Here is a 9,412-nt window from a genome sequence, read left to right on the forward strand (position 1 = left end):
ATTCCTTACTTTTTTTAAAAATGTATCTTTAGCTTAGGTGTTCGGCACTGTGGGACTTCTCCCTATATATATTTCTGCAGGTAAAACCAGGTAAAATTTATTAAAACGCGTAGCAATTGAGTGAAGCGAGTAATGTGGCTACGGATTTCCTACGCGTGTAGAAGCAGCTACGAAAGATACTTATAGCGTGTAGCTTTTTGAACCAACTTCAAAAAAAGGATGAGCTTTTAAATTTGACTGCATTTTTTATGTATGTTACCTGAGATCTTTTTACTGGGTGAACCAATTTCGATGATTCTTTTTTTAATCGAATGGTGGTGCTTCTCATGTACCTACGTTGTATTATACCACAAAACCTTACACTGAGTAAACCGATTTTAATGATTCTTGTTTAGTTAAAAATCAAAATCTGATACTTGTCTTGTGGTGCCACTTAAGTTTAATTCAGACCTGATAACTACTTCTTGAGTAATCTTTGAAAACTCGCATAAGCGCATACACGGCAAACGCGTCGCTACATCAGAGTGATATAGTGTTTATACAATTATATGCAGTATTGAGGATTGAAGTACTATTGTTTAAATATCGAACTAGTATGTTATTTCAGTAGCCTTAGTGATATAACGGTTCATGTGGAAAAAACCTTAAGTTTTTTTTTTATATTGTACAGTTCACCGGATGGTAAGCGATTACCATAGTTTATAGGCGCTTGCAACATCAGAAGTATCGCAAGCGCGTTGCCGACCCTATTCCCAATTCCTCCAGAAGCTCTGGTCACCTTATTCACCAACAGGAACACAACATTGCTTGCAAACAGTATTTATTTAGCTGTGGTCTTCTGTAAGGCGAGGTATTACCCCAGTCCGACTGCTCCATATTTTGAGCAGCAATTTTCCTGCTGTCTCCTACTTCAGTTAAAAATAACATAAATTCAATTTATCAAAAAGTATAAATAACATGGTGCGTAACATTTGGTATCAAAAGGTAGCAAAATTGAAGCGATGTGTTGATATTATTTGATTCAACCCTTTATCATTCTGTTCCATTGATGTTATATACAATCTACAAATAGAGTAAACAGCCGCTCTTGTGTAGTGGTACGCGTGGTTACCTAAAACATCGACAGTTTGCGGGTTCGAATCCCGCTCGGGGTCGATATTTGTATTTGTATAAACATTCCTCTCCGGTTTGGATGTCTGTCCTCGTAGGTCACCCCACCATGCCTCGGAGAGCTCGTTAAGCCGTCGGTCCCGGTTATTATCATAAATACCTGAGAGCGATCGTTACTCATAGTAGGGAACTTATCCGCCACACCACAGTGAAGCAGCGTCGTGGATTAAGCTATCTTTCTCCTACGCGGAGAACGAGACTTATAAATAGCAGTAGGATGATACAGGCTGAAGTAACAAGCTCTATCTCTCACTAGCCCTACGCGAATCTCTTATATTATTCTGTTATCCTAGTACCTCGCTTTTCTATCTGCCAGTTAAAACGATTGCTAACGGCACTGTTACTAACTAACCGACCTTTCTTTATAAAGTAATTCAGAGAGAGACGTCGTGTTTTTAGTGTGAACCATGTGATGACTATTCTAAATGAATTTTCTGATTCTCTGATTTTAAAAATAAATGTTAAATTGATTATACGCATTAGTGATATAATTAATGACTGATGTGAAGAAAATCGTAAATAACACAGATTTTACATTATTAAAAAGTATTATTAATAACATTGTGTGTAGGTTGATGGATGTATTTTTTATATCTTAATTGTTATCATAAGATAGCGAAAGTGAAGCGATATGTTGATGTATTTGAGACTTACTAATCTTAACTTTCACCCCTTTCCATTCAGTTCCATTGATCAGTCATTTTCATTTTCATTCATCAGTCTACATCTACTACAAACAATCGTCAGGATTTAATAATAAATACCTCTGAGATCTCTCACTAGACCTACGCTCTTATATTATTCTGCTATCCTAGTACCTCGCTTTTCTATCTGCCATTTAAAACCATTGTACTTTTTATATAAATTGATAGTTAATTCACACGATAGTTTTTAGGTGGGAACCGGATTTAAGTTCTTTTAAATATTTCAACTATTCTAAGAGAATATCCGATTTCATGATCATAATTTGATTTAGCTAACGTAATTTTTTCTTCTTAACCAGTAACGTAAAATCGAATCAACGATTTTGCTGATTTTTACTGATTGAATATTCGTTCCACGAAATATAAACAAACATGAAGCTTTAATTTTTAAATAGCTATATTGCATTGAATACGAGAGATTGTCGAAATTCCCCCTCTCCTCCCGTGGCTGTCGTAAGAGGCGACTAAGGGATAACACAGTTCAACTACTTACTACCTTGGAACTTAAAAAGCCGACCGATGGCGGGATAACCATCCAACTGCTGGCTTTGAAATACATAGGCCAAAGACGAGCAGCAGTGTCTTCGGTGTGACAAAGCCAGCCCTGCGGTCTCTAACCTGCCTACCCAGAGTGGTGACTATAAGCAACACAGATTAACTCACGTGAGTTCACGCCGTTTTTGACGTGAACTTGTGGAGGCCTATGTCCAGCAGTGGAATGCGATAGGCTGAATTGAGGATGATATTGATTAAAATTGGAAACAAAGTACTACAATGACTAGTTAACAAAAGTTTTTCATATAGGATTTCATAATTGAAAATTTCACAAATAATGTAACACTCAGGAACGGCCACAAATTTATCATCGTCATTTCAGCATATTGCAGTCCACTTCTAGACATAGGCTTCCCCAATTTCGTTCCAGTCATCCCAGTTTTCCGCAACCCTCATCCAGCCTCAACTGGTATTCTTACGTAGATCGTTGGTCCGGCCCGATGGCCGGAGAACGTTCCACGCAGCGTTTGCCAACATGTAGTCTCACTCCGTGACATGTCTCCTTCAGCGGCCATAGGCCCTGCGACACAGGTAACCAGCTCACTTCCACTTCAACTTGCTAAATTTTTGGGCTATGTCGTTTGCTTTATTTCTATCGCGGATAGTCATGTCTAATCCTATCTTTGAGAGAGACTCCAAGGACAACCTTTTCCATTGTACGTTGAGCGATTTTAAAATTATGAACGATATTGTCGGCGAAACGAAGGTGAAAGATGTAACGTTGACGTTGATGTCTAGTCCTCTGAATCCAACGTCTTAAAGACAGCCCACAAATTAATACTTCCTAATTGCCAGCTCAGAAAAGACTTTCTTTTATAGGAATGTCTATGTTAATTATAATTAGATTCCGGCTAAGCTGCGGTTCAATTTCTGCCTTTATAGAAATTAAAAAAAAAATTATGAAGCAAACTTGATGTAGTGAAGCTTATTGCAACATCCATGAATAACCCTAATGATGAAAAGGCATGGAATTTAATATTAGCTCGACAAGGCATGACCCGCACTATCTATAGATATAGTTACATAGTATTGTGAGCAGGTGGCATGTCGTGTTTTAGCATATACATTTGGCTGTGTCGTGTTTCTTGTGTCCTTATCGTTTCATGGCCATGCTGCACCGATTTTTGTTTTATACTTAACTTTAAAGTTTAAAAAAGTACCAAGAATTTTTTTTCCTCTGGCTTTCTCCTCTCGTTCTACACTAAGATAATTATTAATTTATTTTAATATTTTATAAAACTGATGATATTATAGGAAGATGATGTCTATCGAGACACGAGGATTTAGTGTGCAATAAAGATTGTTAGTTAAGGTAGCTAATAAGCGGATAACACTGTGAACATTATCTAAGTTTGTAAGATTACCTAATGCTAAGTTGTACCAATTTTAAATTATATGTCGACTTTTTTTTTTGAAAATTATAGCTATCTATGTATGTGTGACATTCATGTAGCGTGTATTATATAATTTGATTTAGCTAACGTAATTTTTTTCTTCTGATTGCGGAAGACCGGGATGTCTGGCGCGAACTTGGGGAGGCCTATGTCCAGCAGTGGACTGCGATGGGCTGAAGTGAAGTGACTAACCAGTAACGTAAAATCGAATACAACGATTTTGCTGATTTTATATATTTTATCTTATGGCAAAATAAACATTTTCATTTTATTTCATTTCACACAAATTACTTTCTAAATCAGACTAATAATTATGATAAAATAGAAACGTTTTTAAAAAACTGATTTGCGTAGTCCTCAATAACTACTACTCTTTAAGTGCTCCTTATTAGTTTCATCCGAGTACCCTACTACTTTCTTAAAAATTAAATTTCACGTTTATTGATTGGCATGGCAAAGTTACAATTTGAATAAATTACAAAATTTAATTCTTGTACAATTCAAAAATTGAATGTTTGCATAACGGTCAACAATTAATTAACTTTGGAGCTTATTAGTTTGTAGGTAACCGTGCAAATAAAAAATATACGCTTTTGCTGCAAGTACTATCCGCACCTGTACCAGGAAAACATGACCCGAAGAAATGCTCTGCTATCGATTTAGAGTTTAAACAGAACGTGAAAATACGGCAGTGATAGTGCAAGTGATAGTATTAATCAAACTAAATATCAGCTCAAAGACTTTCTTTTATTTATTTATTTATTTTATTTTATTTCTAAGTTGCACCAACAAAATGAACACCGTTGCATTTAAAGTTTCTTGTACATTTTAAACTTGCTAAGTTTCACCTCAATTATATGTGCAAATGGCGGTCCCAGATGGCAATATGAAATTATATTTAAATAAACATTTTACACATTAAGGCATTATAGATATTTTCAAACAATCATTGATAACAAAAAAAATGTTAATTGGTAATCTAATTGGTTAAGCTAAAGATCAAAAATCTAAAATTATTTTTATAAATTTGTACATCATTCACAAGGATTAAGTTAATGTCAATAATGATTAGTAAAATAATTTAAGATTAAAATGTAAAGTTAAGATTAGTAAATTACAATATTAAATTATAACAATATTTATTATTCTTTTCATTTGACAGTAGAATAACTTTCCCACCGTGGTCATAGCATGATCAGGGTCTATTATATCTTATATGTATAAAATTCTCGTGTCACTATGTTAGTTACAATACTCCTCCGAAACGGCTGGACCGATTTTTATGAAATTTTGTGTGCATATCGGGTAGGTCTGAGAGTTTCGTCCGTCCGTTTCGTTAATCCGCATACGGAACTTATTTTGTAATCGTTGTGATCGCTTCCAACTACAGACAACGCGATACAAAATAGCGGATAGGACTAACGTGGCAGGAATGGGCTATATTCTCGTAAAATGATTCTTAATTTTTCTACAGTAGTGCGTCAGAGCTCTTTTCGTTTAATCTTTTACATGACTGTATTATGGTTACACATTTAAATAGTAGTAATCGTACACCTCATATTACAATATATATTATAAACATTCGCAAGCGAAGCAATTTTCTGGAATAAACTACTACATACTATAGACGATTTTATTTGTTACTTAACATGAATATTACTATTATTTTCTATTTTTTGCCAAAACTAATAATTTTATTAATTTTTATTTATTTTTTATTAAATATTAAATTAATTGATGTTAAATTAAATAATGTATTTAAATTACTAAAAAAAACTAGTTATATAACTAAAAAATAATTTATTTATAATAAAATCAGATCGTATTAATTTATATACTACTTTTATTCTTAGACTAGGCGCTGCGCTCTTACCTTAAAAGGCTTTATAGCCGAATTGACGACCAACTCCCACTTATAACTTGTGGATCCGAACGCCTAGTCACCGAGTTCCGTAGACGTGAAACTACTACGAGCAATATCTTCGACCTCGCAAATACGCTATTTTATAAACGGGGCCCACAAATTAAATACAAATAAAAATCTAATAACTATATTGTATGTTGATATTGTATAAAAATATATATATTCCCTATAACCGTGTACAGGTTAAATGGAAATATTTTATTTTATTTATTTTTCTCTTAAATAGTACAAGTTATGTTGAAATGCATATTAAGAAAAGAGTACAAGCTCACGGTATTCATTTAAGATATATGAACCATTACACAACTCGCGTTCTTAGGTAGCTTATACAACTTGCTAATAAAAACATTAATAATAAACATTAATTATTATCTAACAGTTCATACTTTGTATGTTAATGCTATTGTATGTCACTACCCTACTTTACATTACATTACCCTACTTTAATTAAACTCATTGTGTGTATCTCTAACTTTAAATGCAATAAAAACATTATTTATTCTACTTCACTTTACGTGTTCCATACTGACATTTTTTTTGTCTTTTTCTTCCCTTAACCACGCAACAATAGGTTTTAATATTTTTGTTTATTTTTACAGTATTTTTTTAATACTTTTTGGATTTTAAGATACGTTATAAATGAACTATTACACAATAGAAAACATGACTATTAAGTTTCATAACTAAGTTTTCAAGGCTCTGGTCATAAGAAGGATACCAACAATATTTACAAAGTAATTAATTTTCACGTGACTGCTGACTGACTATCTCATCTCTCTGTCAGTAAACATGAGATAAAATTCTTTGAAATAATTCAATATTTGTGAAAATATTCCTATTGTAATATGAATACCGAACAATATAAAAATACCCTTGTAATTTTATATACCTTGTCTAAAGTTTTTAAGTAGATTACAAAAAAGCGAATGAAACGGCGTGATGACACGCCACTGTGGCCTCGTCTGTAATACGATTTGCATCCGTGATAAGGTGCAATCACTATTTCGTGTTTAAATTACACAAAGATTGAAACGAAATCAAATTTATATATATACAACACACACAACACTAAACGAACACGAAAATTTCGCCTTTATTATTAATAATTTGTAAATACTTTTTAGTGATTTTAATTTTGGTTTTCCTTTCATTCAATTTTATTTTCCTAAACTTAACTTTATGAAAAGCTTACATAGCGATTAAGTTAACGTTTTTCGAGACACTTATAATCTTAAAGCCGACGATATACGCAATAATACTCTATATAAAACTCTAGAGCTTGGATTACGTTTGTTTGAACATGCTTGTAAACTCAAAGTATCCTCCATTTTGCAGTCATACCTTGTCATGCGTACTACGTCTGAAGTCACGCAGCCAGTGACATGCGCAAGGAGCAAATTGATAGAAATCAACATCTTACGAATTCTGCTATCCTAGTAATGATGCGGCTAAATCAGTTCCTCCGCAGGAAACTTCTTTTAACGTTGATTTTTATTTTTTGTATTAAAGTACCCAAAATCACTTAAAAATTACCTATATTTAAAGCTCATTTTTATATATAAAAATTATATTATATATTTATGTAATACAATGCAAATAAAATAAACACTGTGTAACATTTAATTATATGAATTTAGTGAAAATTATTGGGAAATAATTTAAAAACAATTATAGGATAGAGAAAAAGCGCATTTTGTTTTTATTTGTAAGTTTTTATTTCATTTATCTCACACCTGCAATTTATCGTAATCTGAATAACTAAATTATGCTCCCAGTTGGAGAATAGTTTCTTAATTCTTCTTATTTTGCTCACATATCATGTAAACATATTCTATCGACCTATAAATTATATTTTTCTACACTTAGATCTAAAAATTTCTTAGTAGCCTAAGATCCCGAGTAAGTCAATATCTTTGGCTGTTGCATACAAAAAACAGTGTACACCAACCGCAGATAAATTTCTCACACTCTCAATCATATTAAAACCTATAAAAGTATATATTTTTTATTTAATTTATATTAGTAGCTGCTCGGAGAGACATCGTTCTGTCAATAGTTAATAGTAAAAATTAATAAATTTTTTATTTTTTATATATAATTTTTGTGATAAAAATCTTCTCTGGGCCTTAAGGAGCATACAAAAAAATAAATTAGCCGAATTGGTCGATCCATTCTTGAGTTATGCGCTTAGCAACATTCATTTTTATTTATGTATAATAGACCAGTAGTTGCCTAGTGGTCGAAACTCGACCTGTTGTCAAAGACTTATAATAATAAACCAAATAGTATATATTTTTTTACCGACGTAATGTATTTTTATGCATAATTTTAAAATAATATTAGCATTTTGCATTCCTTGTCTATATAATCTATAAGTGTGCGAAATTTCATACTCCTCCGTCCGCGCAATTTTCGTAAAAAGGGGTACAAAGTTTTTGGTTCACAAAAACCTCACAATTAATCCACATAAATAATATATCATTTTATAGTTAATTGCTTGCTCTACCGTTATCAACAACTACAAATTTATAATTGCTTTTAATTTTGTAAATTAATTAATTATTAAATTAATTATTAAAACTATGATTACCGGTCGATATATTTTTTTTCAATTAAATCAACTATAAATATTTTTTTGTAATTTTGTAAAGTGATAATTATTTTACTTATTATATAGTGCGAATTATTCGCACGAGTTATTTACCTTTATTGTTTTAAAAAAAATATATTAAACAATGAAAAATCAATCAAATGCAATCGCCGATATTTTTCACCCGCAATACTACCAGAAACTTATGAATGAAATAGAGAGTGTATTAACTACAGTAAGCCTTTCTGCGCATGTCAATCAGATTGAAATTGGTTTATGAGTGAATAGAAAAGCTTTAATTAATATCTGCAATGAAGACGGAGTTATTATTATTAGGAGTTATTATTATTATTATTATTAATTAACACAGATTTTTAAAGTTTGATTTAAAATGTAATTTTAACCATCAAAACAACATAAACTATCAAATACTACATAAACTATCAAAACAAATTAAACAATTACAATGTGTACACACGCAGTTTGCTTTAGATGGTCGTATTGGCGGAATCAATAACTACACAAAAAATAGGCGGAAACGTATTTAAATTACGTATGCGTTGCTACATTCAGTCAGTCACAATCTACAAAATACTAGGAGTCCATAACTTTGTAGGGTGATTTGGATTATTTTACTTTGTCTTTTATACAAAAAAATCTAAGTACCACACGTCTAGTTTTATTTAGCAACCAAGCCATAACTCAGCTTTGAAATCATGCTCTAACGTATAGTCCTAGGTTCAAAAACTTTTTTATTAATAACTCCGAAATGATTACCATCTAAGAAATTTTAAAAGAAGTTCCATAAAGCAGAGGAAGTTTCTAATAAAAAAATTGCAGCTCCTCAGTTTCATTGTTTTAAAGTCCATTTTTCAACAAATAGGGCGACCTCTAGTCGAATTTACCAACCTCCGTCTTCATTGCAGATAATAAAAAATGTTTAAATAATTGCTTTTATAAATTTTTCGATTCTTAGAGCCTTTCAGTTCATATAGTCAGTATATAAGTTCAGTATATATTCTATGTTATACTTAATAGGATTACGTTGCAAAAGTTTTTAAAAGCCGTGTATTTT

Source organism: Melitaea cinxia, chromosome Z, assembly GCF_905220565.1.
Source record: "Melitaea cinxia chromosome Z, ilMelCinx1.1, whole genome shotgun sequence".
Taxonomy (NCBI): domain Eukaryota; kingdom Metazoa; phylum Arthropoda; class Insecta; order Lepidoptera; family Nymphalidae; genus Melitaea; species Melitaea cinxia.